Source organism: Salvelinus fontinalis, chromosome 7 (genome assembly GCF_029448725.1).
Source record: "Salvelinus fontinalis isolate EN_2023a chromosome 7, ASM2944872v1, whole genome shotgun sequence".
Lineage (NCBI taxonomy): Eukaryota > Metazoa > Chordata > Actinopteri > Salmoniformes > Salmonidae > Salvelinus > Salvelinus fontinalis.
Window position 1 is genome coordinate 33,985,591 of NC_074671.1, and position 13,917 is coordinate 33,999,507.

Genomic DNA, 13,917 nt, shown 5'->3' on the forward strand with positions numbered 1-13,917 from the left:
CAACCATAGACATACATACACCTAGACTAGACACTGCCCCATAAACATACAAAACCCCTAGATAATACAAAACACATACATCCCCATGTCACATCCTGACCTAACTAAAATAATAAAGAAAACAAAGATAACTAAGGCCAGGGCGTGACATAAATAGCAAATGGAGGATGCTTTTCCCGTGGTTCATTTTCATGTAATTTTCATTTGTACCTGGTGTAGGCTATAATCCTGTTGTAAAGAGAAGCAATGTTCTTAATATTCGGAAAGTTCAGAAATAAATAAAGCAGCCTATAGAAAGAGGCCATTAATAGGCCCTTAATAGAGGCCATCAAAACGTGTTTTCTCATGCAATTGCATAGCCTATACAAATGTTGCCTAACATGAGCTCATGGGCTCTCGTGAAGTGTTTGATTCGATTTTCGATCACATTTGCATTGATGTCAGAGTGATTAGAGGGAACATAGAGCACTGAGTACCAGGCAGTTAGCAAGTTTGGTAGGCTACTAATGACCATCAGCAGCATCAGAACTTGGAGAAGCCTAGTTACCGTGACTAAACGGTCATGTGGAATTTGATTGCGGTTATGACTCGTGACCTCTGGTGTGGGTGTAATACGGTCACCATAACAGCCCTCCTCAAGCTTATGTTCCGTAGGGCACACAGAAACAAATGAAAATACATTTTTCAAGGTTGTGCCTGTTTTAAAAACAACCCCCCCCCCCCCTTTACGCCCAGTTCCTGCTCGGCAGTGTGCTCTATGGCGGCGTTGAGAAAGCGCACCTCCTCCTGGGTTAGGGTCCTCTCCATGTGCCGGTAGGTGATGCGGTAACAGTGGCTTTGCTTCTGCATCCTGCGGAGAGAGAAGAAGGTTAGGAGGACAGAGAGCTCAAGGGAGGGTGTAAGTCACAGGGAATCGTAGTCGATTTAGGAATTTAAACTTCACGAACATGATTCAAAAACACATATATTTTTGGAAATCTGTAATGCAGAATAATGAACACAAAAAAACCTAAATGCAAGAGCTATGTTTGACCTCTTCAGTGATATCCACATTGACAATCCCAATTAGATCAGACGATGCTTTTACAATATTCAATTGTCACATGTCCCCCTATTCCTGATAGGCATGAAAAGACATCAGAAGGTGAAATATTATACATTTACCCAGAGCAACTTACAGTATTGAGTGCATACATTCTTTCAGAATGGCCCACCATGGGAATTGAACCGACAACACTGACGTTACAAGCTCCATGCTCTACCAACGGAACTACATGGGACCACAGTAGTTGGGACTAGCCTACAGTAGTCAAGATACTGGATTGCGCACACACGCACGCACGCACGCACGCACGCACGCACGCACACAAACGCCACACACACACTGTCCCTGTCTCTCTAGGGGACAGAAATTACCATCTTCAGAGTACAGCGAAGGAAAAAGAGATAAACAACAGTAGTATTAAAAGGCTAAGCATGTGCCTTTTGTCATTTCCATATTTCAGGGCTCATTGAAACCAACGGCTGAGATTTTGTATTGTGCCCCAGAGCACCTAGCTAACACAAAATGTCTGAGAGAATACTTCTGAAAGACAGAGCCTTGGGATTCCACAGTCCAAACCCCATGGGATCCCCTAGAAAAGCCTATTTAGAATCGGCTTCATACCAGCAGACTCCCACTGTCAGGACGACACATCTGGTGTCTACTGCTGCAGAGATAATAATGCAAACAGAGAAGTGGTGACTAAGGGCGCATGTCAAAAGCCTTCCTCGGCACAGCACCCCCCCCCCCCTCAAAAGAGAAGCCTTTCGTGAACTAACACTCGCACTTGACTCTCTTCCCCCTACTATCTCTAACTTCACTGATATATTGAGGAAAAATGTACTTACTATAACTGTGATATAAGGTTGTCCCACCTAGCTACAGTATCTTAAGATGAATGCACTAACTGTAAGCCGCTCTGGATGAGAGCGTCTGCTAAATGACTCAAATGTAACGGAATATGCAAACACTGGGCGTCAGAAAGTGACAACTCTTTTCTGATCAAACAAATGTGTTTCTACTTTCCACTACCAATTCGGTGAGACTACACAAGACAAACTCTTAATTTGTCAAGGCTACAGCAGAGACGTCACAGACTATGCCTGGGAAGTTTCACGGAGTAACGAAATTGCAGTCGCCACTTATCATTACAACATGGGGGCTCATTTTCTAAAACGGTGCAGACGACTGCGGCTCATTACTGTGAAAACATAGGCAAGCTCTTTTCTCTGACACTACAGATATCCACTGGAAATGAGAAGCCGCAACTACGACGAGGCAGCGGCGGCAACACTCGGGCCGGGGTTGAAATGGAGCCTGGGCCTTAGCTACGTTTAATCAGGAAACCCTTCACACCCATAAACGGGAGATACACTCTTGCCTTTCATTTCTCTCCAGCGGACAGGAGAATAGATTACATTCTTCCATCTTTCTCGGATTTACAGTGGTCTATACGGTGGCAGGGGCTGTGCCGGCAGTGTCTCTTGCTCCCGTACTCTACTCTCTGAAAGGGCAACCTTGTTTCACAGATAACCCCCCCCCCCCTCGCGGGCTGCCACGCTAAGAATAGCGGTAGCCCGAGAGAGTGTGATCTCCGGGGAACATCATCGGGAGGTGACTGATGGATTAGAAAATATAATTTAGAGGAAAGAGATAATTGGTCTATCGGGCCGACATCCTCTTTATAGGGAAACGCAAGGAGAAAATACATTAATTAATGCGGGGAAGAGAGCAGAGGAGAGAAAACGCAGAAAATAACTAGTTGAGTTGGCTATTAATAGGCTGGAAATGTTTTTTCCCCTTAAAGTGGCAGCAGAAACACAGGACACAGTTTTCCAGTCCCCCTCACTAGCCTATGGATTCCAGCACAGCTAGCTGGTGTAGGCTTCGTCTGGCTGGTGCCGTCCCTCACACTCTCAGCCAGAGAGCTACTATGGGCAGCTTCGCAAATATCAACCCTGACAAATTTAGGCCACCACTGATTGCCACTGGGACACATATGCTTGCTTCGCACTGCACACACACACACACACACACACACACACACACACACACACACACACACACACACACACACACACACACACACACACACACACACACACACACACACACACACACACACACACACACACACACACACACACACACACACACACACACACACACACACACACACACACACACACACACACACACACACACACACAGCTCTGAGCTTTCTCATTGTTCTTCTCCCTCTCCCTCCATCATTGACTCGACATGTCAACAGAGGACAATACTTCACGTAGAAATGCAAATTAATGAGCTAATGGAATTAGCTCCAAACCAGAACTGTGAATCAATGATAATAGCAAGCAGCCCAAAACTATAAGGGAGAGGAGGGGACATTTCCTGAGGCAATTCCGACTTGATAATGGAGAAATAAATTATTCAGGGTTCGAGCCCATTGAAAATAATCAATGATCAGCTATGACGCCCTGTTAGAAAAGGCTGTTTTTGACGGCGGATGGTTTACGCATAGCTTCCCTTGTTTCTCTCTCTTTCTCTCCCTCCTCCTCCCCCCTCTGTCTCAGCAAAAAGAGCATCTGACATTTCCACCAAACGCACAGGTGTTCAATAATTCAACGAGCGCAGGAGGAGAACAGTGATCCAAACATACACAACAATTGCTTTTTATTGTTAGCAGTCTCCATTTTTATTGCCCTGCAGAATTTTGTTTACAGTGAGACACCTGGCTGTGGGTTATTCACAGTGGCTTCTTCCAAAGGGAGAAAAACAGTCCTGTTCAGGAGAATGGAGGATGGGGCAGATGTGAGAAAATAATCGAACAAAGATTGGAGTACTGTAATCGGGAATGTATGTTCAGAAAGAGTTCTGTAGTGAAGCAAAACAAGCGATTTTGTTGCCGGAAACTCTAGTCAGACTTACAGCACATCAGCTGACAATGTCGAAACCAAATGTATTATCATTCTTCAATAAAATATGAGGTCAAACAAATGCAGTTACCCCGGACACACGCTGTGATTTTGTTAATTGCATGTTGTGTGACTCTCCAGGCTACTCTTTTTAGAAATTCAGGAGTGAGAAGACCTATTTTCAGTGAGTGAAGAGGGTATCCTGCAGACAAAGCGTTACAAACTGACCTACACACTGGTTGTAATGTGGTTGTAATCATTATAACCAGTTTTGTCTATTGGGTAAAGGGCTCAGACTTGTTATGTATCTACAGTCACAAGAGCGACAGAGCGAGTGACAGAGTGATGAGATCAGCGATGTTTAGAGGGATGTTTGGAGGAGTTGGGCTGGGCTGAGGGGAAAAAAAGCTGGGAGGAGGCCCAGTGCCAAAGCAGGAAACCCACTCTAATTGGTTCCAGTCAGCTAGAGAGAAGACTGCTCCCATTAGCCTGGGACAATCATGCACCCTTTTCTCGCTCTCTCTCTTTCGCTCTGTCTCCAACACTCTGACTTGCACACACACACACACACACACACACACACACACACACACACACACACACACACACACACACACACACACACACACACACACACACACACACTTGGAGTCCATATACTGTATGTCTGGTCGGTTTAGCACAACACACTTTACATTTCTTATACAGCCACTCTAGTCTCTTCAAATTGAGATGTTTTCCCACCCTCAAACAATCTTTGTTTGTTTTAATGTTGATTGCAAGTCATGCCATACTAAACATGCTATATTTTCAAGTAATTCATCTATAGTCCGGAGGGATGTTATCCTATACGCACCAATGTAATTGAGAAATAATCTCGAGTAACCGCAGCATACAGGAATCGGAACATCTTCCGCATTTGCATAAGATTGTTTGTCTTTTCAGTTTGTATTTTTTTCTTAAAGCTTTGTTTTCTATTGTCTCCTTTTCTCTCTGTTGCTTTTCACACTGATGTCATACTGAGCGGAGCATAGAGACTCTCTGCATCCAATTTATATTATTCTCGAAACCCCTGAAACAAGAACTGGGGGGATACATCTAAACCATCCTTCATCTGAAAATAACCATGATGAAATTGGTGCTTCAAACCCGACACATTATACACACGCATCATGATATGTAGGTCACTTCTAAACTGAGACAGTTCATTGACTACGGGAGCATGGGATTTGCATTATCATGCGATGTAATGTATCGGCAATCTTGCCAAGAATACATTTCTTTGACACAAGTCTCCCCCCCCAAAAAAAGCATAACGGTCGTACAAGGTATATCAATCACATGCCTCGTCAGATCGGGGGTTTATCTGAGGCAATTTGCAGATCCAGGGGATTTTGGGGCGGCAGGAAATAAGCATTCATTTTCATGTTGCGTATGTTGCTTTAGGCCTGGGGATGGGCAGCGGAAAGACGAGTGTAGCGTTTCATTCACAAGAGGGAACGGGGGAAGGCTGCTCACTGAGACAACACCCTTGAAAGGCCTGTTAGTTCTTCCTGAGATTATATTCCGAGATGAGAGGAAAAAGGAGCAGACCGGGGACTCTCCAGACTCCATGCTATGCGAATGGTGCCAAGCAGTTCTGCTAGTAACCCACAAGGCACTGGGGTAGTAATGCGATACACATTTAGCGATGCTGGATCAGGTTTTCACAACGTGGATGTGTTTGGGCTTGTTTTGTTTGTCTCTTCGTCTTTGGGATGAGTTTCTATACAGTCTCGGCTGTTGAAGAGGAGATCTCAATATCTTTTCACTTCAAAGACACAGGCTCTAAGACAGGCTCTCTTTTTTCATGATGGCGTGGTTTTGCCAATGTTGAGGGCTGTCCTATTGTCATCATTGATGTGGTTGTGAGAGTGAAGAAATTGCTTTCTATAAACCACACACATAGCCCCCCCAATAGTGCATGCGATTTTCCAAACTGTAGAGCTTTATTGAACAAAAGAGATGACATCACAGTCTGGCAAAGAACACACAAAAATGTGAGTTCAGTTACTGAGAAATCCCAAATGAGGAGAAAATGTGTGTCTCTCAAGATGTCTACCCTCATTAGTGCTAGATATAGATGACAGCTACATGTTAGCAGTAGAAGAAGACATAGTGGTACCTCTGTAAGAGGGTTTGGCTCAGGTCCGAACACTAATCTGCGTCCGCCGGCCCGAATGAAAGGTAGGTGGCGGAAGAAAGACCTGTTCCCTCTCAAAAAAGCGATGGTAGCCTTTGGGTTCAGATCTTCACCTAGCTTGGAAGAGATGTGGGCACAGAAATCAATTTGCATTCCATTAAACTTTCCTATTTCGCCCTCTCGACTTTCTTTATTAATCCGACAAGTCATTCATTTTCTAATTAGACCCAACAGACAAGTAGGGTTACAAAACAACACTCCCTATTTTTTTCAGAGCGGGAGAACTCATCTTCGTCCAATGGTTACGCAACAGGGCCAGGTTGGATGATAATGGAAGAGTCTTTTCTTTTTGCAGTTTTGCTGTTACTGGCCCACTTCTGGTCAACATGTGGCCCCTAACACTTGTTTTGGAGGGGTGGGGAGGAGGGTCTTTGGAAATACCAAACCAAAGAAGAGGAGAAGCCAGAAATCTTTGTGAGTGCTTGTTTGTCCAGTCATGTAAATGGTTGAAGAAAAGCTGTGCAAAGTCTGTGTGCAAAGTCAGTGAGCAACACATATGCTAAAGTAACTGACAAGTATAGCTTTCAGTCGAGGGCAATGAAATGTCTCCGTGTCATGCAAGGTTACTAATGATGTGAGGACTTGGCACACCTTGGTTAGACTAGATGTACTATAAGTGTGCATAGTTGATATTCGTCTTTCATTTTGACAGATTTTGTTAACCCTTCATGCTGTAAAACAAGGGGGGGGGGGGAGGTTGTCAGCAAATCCTCAACCCTTGACTGAGAAAGTGTTGGAACACTGAATCTCATTTCGACACACAAATCCGGAGGAACCACCTGGTGCACCAGTCGCTCACATTCCCTTCATGTTAAATTCAACAGCATCTCTCCCCTATCTGCACCGACGCCCCAGATCTCCAAGACAATGAGTGGAAGAGACACATTGCACATGACAAAATAATGTGCCTAAATAAAGTGAAAGAAAGAAAGAAAGAAAAGAGAGGAAGAGAGGGAAGAGAGCAAGAGGGAGAAATAGAGAGAAATCGAGAGAGATTCTCTCACGATGAGAACAAGAAACTATGCTGAGGCCCCGAATTAAAATTCAAGCTCAGATGAGCAGAAGAAGTCTCCCGGCGGAACGTCAGCGATTTAATTATTAAGATCTCCTGTCACAAAAGAGGGGGAAACACTTCTATCTATCAATAGATGGATCTGGGGAGAAAGAGATAATAAGTGTTCTTCCATGCACATCACGATGGTGGGGCCAAATGAAGCAGGCATCCAGTAGGGCCAGTGGGAGGCTGGATACAAGACACACAAGGGGCCATATGATTATGAGTATGATAATCATTCCGTAAATGTATCGCTGACTGGAACAGAGCGGTAGGGGTTTGATGTCACAGCTAGCTTACCACTGACAAATTCTCTATAGAGGGATATACCATTGGAGATGTTGATGTATTTTTACAAACATGTTACCCTACTCATCTGATCTAGGTGTGTGTGTGTGTGTCCCACTGAAATCACCTCTATTATAATGGATAACGCCATTGTAATGATGTCATTCCAACAGGAGACATTTATTTTAGATAATGACCAGATGAAGACCTAATAATGGGAACGCTGTTTTAATTGCAATGGGAATTATGTTTTTAACACTGTGGGGGGAGGGGGGGGGGCATTGCAACGTTCATATAAGGTTTTATTATTATTGGTTAGGGTGTGTTCTTCACATATGCAGCTAAAAGCTGAATTCCAGACAAGAAAAATTAAAAATAACTACCTGAAAACCTTGGTGAAAAAGGTTGAACTACAGATCCAGTTCAACTCACTGTCAATGAGTACGGTTACATGCACACAATAATGCGATTATTGTGGATAGTCAGATTGTGTAACGGCTCTCGTCGTTGGAAGGAGAGGAGGACCAAAGCGCAGCGTGGTATGCATCCATATTTATTGGAATACTACTTTCAATACGAACAAAAAAACAATAAACAGACGAAAACAACGAAGCTACAGTCCTGAACCTGAGAACATAAAACACATGAACGCACGAACAGGAACAATCACCCACAAACAAACAGTGAAAACAGGCTACCTTAATATGGTTCCCAATCAGAGACAATGACAAACACCTGCCTCTGATTGAGAACCATATTAGGCCAAACAACAAACCCAACATAGAAACACAAAACATAGAATGCCCACCCAGCTCACGTCCTGACCAACTAAACAAAGACTAAACAAAGGAAATAAGGCCAGGAACGTGACAGATTGATATAATAGTTTGATTAAAACGTTTTACATGCTTTGCAAGAAGAACGATTTACCTATTAATCCTATTTACATGGACACATCTCAAATCTGGCTACCTGATAATATACTCTGACAAATGCAGAAAATCGCCAATCAAAATGAACACTCTACCGCAGAGAACATGTTATTTTTGGGAAGCATATTTGGATCTCAGTTCGGACATATGAAGTTTGTATGTGAAAACTACATCTAAGATCAGTTGTTCCCGAACACACTTCACTCGCCCTAAAGAGGGAGACCCGCTCGGCTGGTGCTAGCACATTCACAGATCAAATACACATCCGGAACGCAGATTAAGGAGTTTACATGTCCTAATAATTTGAAAGATGGCTCAGAAAAATGTGGTGTTTTAATCGGCGTATGCTTGCTTTGATTTTGACCTTACACCGACTAAGATAAGCAGAGTAACGTGTTCACATGACTATTGCATAATCTGCCTACTGCCATAGTTAGTTTAATATCGAGTTACTAGTGTGCGTGTAAACATACTCAATGAAGGAGTTAGAGCAGTCACCAACGTTACGACGTACGGTATACAAAAATCACTGACTGTGTTGAAAATCAGCTTATAGTCAATTAGATGTATTCTTTATTCAGTATGAAATGTAGCAACTCTGAGTACTATCAGCTTTCATACTACTAAAATAAAAACAAATCAAGCAAATCAAAATCTTATCTGTGTGTGGGCCACACATCTATTATTCCATGTACTCTATATTGTTTCAGGTGATCAGCGTTAGTAGAGTCAAATTATTTACAACGTGCATGTGCTGCTTTTTGAATTCATTTGTTTTTAGTGTGGGTTGTTTGCTGAGGAAAAGGGGTGGAGATGAGTGGGAGAGGTGAGTCAATTAAGATATTAAAGAGCAGGCTCAGGTGGTGAAACACCCTGGAGGGAGAGGGGCCCTTGGGACATTCAGCATTTCCCCAGTGGATAGTTTAAAAAGGTAGTCTGGTCCCAGATGTGCTGCCCTCATAGCCTGGTTCCTCTCTAGGTTTCTTCCTAGGTTTTGGCCTTTCTAGGGAGTCTTTCCTAGCCACCGTGCTTCTACACCTGCATTGCTTGCTGTTTGGGGTTTTAGGCTGGGTTTCTGTACAGCACTTTGAGATATCAGCTGATGTACCAAGGGCTATATAAATAAATTTGATTTTATTTGCTCTCTTGCCAACTCCTATGCCATTGTCATGCCATTGGCAAGACAGCATAAACAGATCTGGGACCAGGCTTCCAAAAAAAGCAAAGCATTAATAAGAAGGAGGGGGAAAAAAGAGGGAGATGACAATGATTAAACAGGTGACAATTCATCAGGAAATGTACTCGTGCTCAGGGATGGTCTGTCAATTATTTGTCAATATGAAAGCGCTTCCATCGCTCGCTTACACAGTTGCCTACTTGCCATCTGTTCCGATCGCAAGCTGCCGTTGAGTCTTTCCTGTGAATCATAGACCGGATGGGCCCCTGCTTTGAAGACGGCCCATAATGGGACAGTTGCGTGGTACACAACATGCCCATACCTGCAGATGGATGGAGTTTTTGATTTGGATGAGCGAAACCAGTGCGGATGCTGTTACCTTGAGATACAGCACCAGAAGCATTTACACAGAAAGGGATGATCGATCCAGCCAGCATGGATATGGTGTCGCCATAATTAGCCTTTCAAAACGTCTGTGCATTCCGGTGTCGGAGACAGAGTCTTGATCTCGACAGTCTTGGCCCTATTATGGTCTTGGTCTTGGCCTGTATCTTGACTTCATCACTGGTTGGCCTTGAGGAACCAGCAACAGATTCTGACAGCTAGCCTATAGCGAGCTACTGCACAGACAGCCATGTGACGGTAGCTAGAGTAATAAAGCATGTCTACTTTTCTCTACCAGTAACCACAGTGACCAGGAGGAAAAGGAAACATTGCTTGCCAAGGTTTATCATACTTGAAGACACTAACTACCTTTAAGAGGACAACGGTACATGGGGGCGGCGATTGTTTGTCGAAGGATCAGAGGCTAACACGCGGCTGCTGCTTCCTCTTCGCCTGGGGTCTTGCTTCGGCACTGTAAATAACTCAAAGCCCGGGCTCTCCGTGGGGGGGGGGGGCTCCACTGCAGGGATTTTCCAGTATTTGCCTTTACGACTTGAACCTCCAGTGGGGGCCTGGAGTCCCAGGCTCAGAATATATGAGTAATAAACCCTCCCTCCCCTAGAAGCGAGGCCCCGGCCAGTGAGATATTGATGGTCCGGGATAAATCCCGCATGGGCAGCGTCGAGGGCAGCGGTGGCTCTGGATGGAGCGGCGAGCCAGAGCTCAAGTAATAACGTGGCCCTTACTGTCGTCATCATGGCAGGCTGCCGAGAAAAAGCTTAGCGGGAGAGTGCAGAGATCAACAGCCGACATGATTCACACCACAGCGTGGCAGGTGGATAGGGCCTTGCTTCTGAGTGCGTATGCAACTAGACTCTGTTTGTGTGTGTGTGTGTGAGTAGGTCAGTGAGGGGTTAGAAGACATTGCGCTTCTTTCTCCATCTGATTGAATTCCCCTGCCAGAGACCAAGACACATTACAGTGGGAGGGAAATGATGTGAGCAGGTCACACACAGTTAGCCTGAACCCACCGAGGCCCTCTGCTGTACTTTGCATCCACTCCCTTCTCATTACCCAGACTACGGAGCTCAGTTCAATCAAACTAGTTGAAGCAATGCTGTTAACGCAGTATCTCTGTTTACACACACTGACAGCACACCTCTCGTCTGGAACCTGAAGTAGAGTTTATCTAACGTTCATTTTACAATTGTTTTGTAGAATGCCTGAGAGAAAGTCCGTTTTTGTGACTTCTATACTCCAAAATGAATGAAAATAAAAAAGATGCTGACAGCACCTAAAATATTATTTTCCCTTCTAGAAATCATTTATCCTTTCTTTAACTAGGCAGTCAGTTAAGAACAAATTCTTATTTACAACCCCTACCCCTACCCTTACCCCGGCCAAACCCGGACGATGCTGGGCCAATTGTACGCTGCCCTATGGGACTCCCAATCACAGCCGGATGTGAGATACATGTTATCAGGCTGCTGTGTTATTTAGTAATAAGCATTATCACCTGTATCATAAATTATGCAGCATAGTGGCTATAAAAAAAATAGGCTGAAGCATGGGGTTGCCTATCTGTATTTGTGCTAATTATTAGCTAGGTTAGTGCTTGCTAAACTTTTTAAGTTACGCCCCCCTTTCATCATGGGAGAGCATCGTGTGCCCCGCCCCCCCATGCCCCCTTTTTACCTCCCCGATTGAATGAACTGCTACTATTTTTACACAAAAATATGGTACAAGAATAACACAATTGTTCGCATTTAGTTAATAAATTTGCCTTATACTCATCAAGAAACACTACATACAAACACGAGAACCTGGTTTCACTTCCATATTGAAATCAGTAAGAAACATTTAATAAAGGACAAATAAAGAAGCTTACTGCTTTGCAATGTGGCATGCATCCATACACACTAAATACAAATAGTTCTATATAGTGCTAAATAAGGGTTATTTGGCTTGTAACCATAGCGGATCCCTTTAAGGTGCGATATATAAAGCGAGACCGATTCAAGACCAAGACTGGAGCAAATTGAGCCCTAGTCAAGACCGAGACCGGGAGGGGGGCGAGGGTTCCGAGCCAAGACCGAGACCCCAGAAAAATGTGAGTCCAATTCAAGACCGAGAATTGTGTCAAATCGCCACCAAAACAAAAGTTAATAATCTCCAGTATGTCTGTGTTAATATGTCAGAAGAAAAAATGGATTCTTTAGACCGGGGGTATGTAAACTTTTACAGCCTGAGACCCAAATTAAAATATTCCCCCTTTTTGCCATGGGGTAGAGAGAACATTTAGACATTTTATAACAAATTTCCTGAAATTCTACACATTTTGCCATGAATTATGCCCTATATCTGAGTGAGAGTGACTAAGAAAATCAATGTGTGACCCACCTGGAGGTCAAGGCCCCTGGGCACGTGCCCTGCTTGCCCGGTCGGTATTCATCCACGATAACTACAAGTTTAGAAAGCTGGCTAGAATAACTTACCAATCCAAAATTTGTTAGCTGACATGACTAATTGAGTGACTGTCATGACGAGAGAAACTGCTGATGCATAACCAAATTTCGAAATTGCACCTTGAGTCTTCTATTATTCAACATGAAAGGTATGATCCGTTGTAGCTCAGCTGGTAGAGCATGGTGCTTGTAACAACAGCGTCGTGGGTTTGATGCCTAGGACCACCCATAAGTCAAATGGTGGCACACATGACAGTATGTTCCTTTGGATTAAAGTGTCTGCTAAATGGCTTATATGATATGTTCTAACTCTCAACAGTAATTTGAGACCTTGATTGAGTTCCTAATTATTATGGGCTCACCTACCAACCAGTAAGAACTCTGGCTCTCACAGACCTGTTTTTCTTTAAGAAGCTTTTTCTTTAAGAAGGACAATAGGCAAGCAGCTTGGTGAGAAGGCAACAACTGTTGGCGCAATTATTAGAAAATGGAAGAAGTTCAAGATGAGGATCAATCACCCTCCGTCTGGGGCTCCATGCAAGATCTCACCTTCTTGAGGAAGGTGAGGGATCAGCCCAGAACTACACAGCATGACCTGGTCAATGACCTGAAGAGAGCTGGGACCACAGTCTCAAAGAAAACCATTAGTAACACACTACGCCGTCATGGATTAAAATCCTGCAGCGCACGCAAGGTCCCCCTGCTCAAGCCAGCGCATGTCCAGGCCCGTCTGAAGTTTACCAATGACCATCTGGATGATCCAGAGGAGGAATGGGAGAAGGTCATGTGGTCTGACGAGACAAAAATAGAGCTTTTTGGTCTAAACTCCACTCGCCGTGTTTGGAGGAAGAAGAAGGATGAGTACAACCCCAAGAACACCATCCCAACTGTGAAGCATGGAGGTGGAAACATCATTCTTTGGGGATGCTTTTCTGCAAAGGGGACAGGACGACTGCACCGTATTGAGGGGAGGATGGATGGGGCCATGTATCGCGAGATCTTGGCCAACAACCTCCTTCCCTCAGTAAGAGCATTGAAGATGGGTCGTGGCTGGGTCTTCCAGCATGACAACAACCCGAAACACACAGCCAGGGCAACTAAGGAGTGGCTCCGTAAGAAGCATCTCAAGGTCCTGGAGTGGCCTAGCCACTCTCCAGACCTGAACCCAATAGAACATTTTTGGAGGGAGCTGAAAGTCCGTATTGCCCAGCGACAGCCCCGAAACCTGAAGGATCTGGAGAAGGTCTGTATGGAGGAGTGGTCCAAAATCCCTGCTGCAGTGTGTGCAAACCTGGTCAAGAACTACAGGAAACGTGTGATCTCTGTAAATGCAAACAAAGGTTTCAGTACCAAATATTAAGTTCTGCTTTTCTGATGTATCAAATACTTATGTCATGCAATAAAATGCAAATTAA

At 44.2% G+C, this 13,917-nt stretch overlaps 1 pseudogene; it reads right to left on the reverse strand.

Annotated features, from left to right (window-relative positions):
* Positions 1–684: 684 nt before the first annotated feature.
* The window catches only part of LOC129860059 (phenylalanine--tRNA ligase, mitochondrial-like), a 298,841-nt pseudogene continuing 285,608 nt past the window's right edge, over positions 685–13,917 (reverse strand).